The sequence below is a fragment of the Arachis stenosperma genome, chromosome 1 (genome assembly GCF_014773155.1).
Source record: "Arachis stenosperma cultivar V10309 chromosome 1, arast.V10309.gnm1.PFL2, whole genome shotgun sequence".
NCBI classification, from domain to species: Eukaryota; Viridiplantae; Streptophyta; class Magnoliopsida; order Fabales; family Fabaceae; genus Arachis; species Arachis stenosperma.
In genome coordinates, this window is record NC_080377.1 from 102,107,236 (window position 1) to 102,110,111 (window position 2,876).

The 2,876-nt window shown below is 37.9% G+C and overlaps 1 non-coding gene across 1 annotated transcript; it reads right to left on the bottom strand.

The window, feature by feature from the left end:
* Nucleotides 1-2,768: 2,768 nt before the first annotated feature.
* On the bottom strand, nucleotides 2,769-2,876 carry LOC130954823 (small nucleolar RNA R71). Its single transcript, XR_009076428.1, has one exon. It is a non-coding gene; the product is annotated as a small nucleolar RNA R71 (small nucleolar RNA).

Genomic DNA, 2,876 nt, shown 5'->3' on the forward strand with positions numbered 1-2,876 from the left:
GGATTCAATGATTGAATGACTGTGACGTGCTTCAAACTCCTGAGGGCGGGGCGTTAGTGACAGACGCAAAAGAATCACTGGATTCTATTCCGGCCTGATCGAGAACCGACAGATGGATAGCCGTGCCGTGACAGGGTGCGTTGAACATTTCCACTGAGAGGATGGGAGGTAGCCACTGACAACGGTGAAACCCTTGCTTAAGCTTGCCATGGAAAGGAGTAGGAAGGATTGGATGAAGACAGTAGGAAAGCAGAGAGACGGAAGGGAAGGCATCTTCATACGCTTATCTGAAGTTCCTACCAATGAATTACATAAGTATCTCTATCTTTATCTTTATGTTTTATGCGTTCATCACCATATCCATTTGAGTTTGCCTGACTAAGATTTACAAGATGACTATAGCTTGCTTCATACCAACAATCTCTGTGGGATCGACCCTTACTCGCGTAAGGTTTATTACTTGGACGACCCAGTGCACTTGCTGGTTAGTTGTGCGAAGTTGTGTTAATGCCATGGTATTGAACACCAAGTTTTTGGGGTTCATGACCGGGGATTATGAGAGTTGTGAAAAGTATTGTTCACAATTTCGCGCACCAAGTTTTTGGCGCCGTTGCCGGGGATTGTTGAGTTTGGACAACTGACGGTTCATCTTGTTGCTTAGATTAGGTATTTTTTTTTCAGAATTCTTGAAGATGAATTCTAGAGTTTCATGATGATTTGTTGAAGTCTGGCTGGCTGTGAAGCCATGTCTAATTTCATTGGACCGAGGTTTCAACTTATCATCACAAGAGCTTGTTAATTTTTATCAATCTTGTTTTTGGAGCAGTGATCTGCTAAGGCTTGGCTGGCCATTGGCCATGTCTAGTGTTTTGGACCGAAGCTTTCTTTGAAAGCTTGGCTGGCTGTGAAGCCATGTCTAATTCCTGGACCGGAGTCTTAGACTAGCATTGCACTGATTCCTGGAATTCTCATTAAGAATTTTGATATCTTTTTCCATTTAATTTTCGAAAAACACAAAAAAATCAAAAAAATCATAAAATCCAAAAATTTCTTGTTTGAGTCTAGTGTCTCATCTTAAGTTTGGTGTCAATTGCATGCATTCATTCATGTGTCTTAAAGGATCTTCAAGTAATTCTTGATGATTTTCGTGCTCTGATCTTTGAATTCAATTGACTTGAGTGTTTTGTGTGTCTCATATGCATTCTCATTAGTGTCAGTAGTATACAAACTGCTAAGTTTGGTGTCTTGCATGCATTGTTATTTGATTTTAGTTGCATTTTGATTATTCCTTACTATTAAAAATCCAAAAATATTTTTAATTTGTGTCTTCTCAAGTCAATAATACAGAGAATTGAAGATTCAGAACATTCAGCAGAGGAATTGCACAGAAAAAGCTGGGCGTTCAAAACGCCCAGTGAAGAAGGACAGACTGGCGTTTAAACGCCAGCCAGGATACCTGGTTGGGCGTTTAACGCCCAAAAGGGTAGTATTTTGGGCGTTAAACGCCAGAATGTGCACCATTCTGGGCGTTTAACGCCAGGATGGCACAAGGGGGAAGATTTTGTTTTCAAATCAAATTTTTTTCAAGTTTTCAAAATTTTTCAAAATCAAATCTTTTTCAAATCATATACTTTCAATCAAATCTTTTTCAAAATCAATTTCTTTCTATTTTTAAAGATACTTACTATCAATTAATGATTTGATTCAACATCTCAAGTATGTTACCTTTTCTGTTGAGAAAGGTTTAATGTTTGAATCATATCTTTTCTTGTTAGCCAAGTTTTTAATTTTCAAAATCAAATCTTTTTAAAATGTTTTTCAAATCATATCTTCTCAATCACATCTTTTTAAAACCAATCATATCTTCTTAACTACATCTTTTTCAAAATAGTTTTCAATCAAATCTCTTTGATTTATAATTTCAAAATCTTTTTCAAAAAAATCACTTGATTTCTTTTCCACTTTCATTTTCGAAAATCAATTAGTGTTTTTCAAAAATGTTTTCAAAAATCTTTACTTAATTTTCGAAAATCACTTCCCTTCTTCTCACATCCTTCTATTTATGGACTAACACTATCCCTTAATGCAAAATTCGAACTCCATCTTCTTTGATAAGTTCGAATTTTCTACTTCTGTCTTCTACTTTTCTTTTCCTTTGACACTTCAAGGAATCTCTATACTGTGACATAGAGGATTCCACATATTCTTGTTCTCTTCTCTTTCTTATGAGCAGGAGCAAAGACAAAAGCATTCTTGTTGAGGCTGACCCTGAACCTGAAAGGACCTTGAAGAGAAAGCTAAGAGAAGCCAAAGCACAACTCTCTTTAGAGGACCTGACCGAATTCTTCAAGGAAGAAGAACACATGGCAGCCGAAAACAACAACAATGCCAACAATGCAAGGAAGGTGCTGGGTGACTTTACTGCACCTACTCCCGACTTCTATGGGAGAAGCATCTCTATCCCTGCCATTGGAGCAAACAACTTTGAGCTTAAGCCTCAATTAGTTTCTCTAATGCAACAGAATTGCAAGTTCCATGGACTTCCATTGGAAGATCCTCATCAGTTTTTAGCTGAGTTCTTGCAAATCTGTGACACTGTCAAGACTAATGGGGTTGACCCTGAGGTCTACAGACTGATGCTATTCCCTTTTGCTGTAAGAGACAGAGCCAGGACATGGTTGGACTCACAACCTAAAGAAAGCCTGGACTCTTGGGAAAAGCTAGTCAATGCCTTCCTGGCAAAGTTCTTTCCACCTCAAAAATTGAGTAAGCTTAGAGTGGAAGTCCAAACCTTCAGACAGAAGGATGGAGAATCCCTCTATGAAGCTTGGGAAAGATACAAACAATTAATCAGAAAGTGTCCTTCTGATATGCTT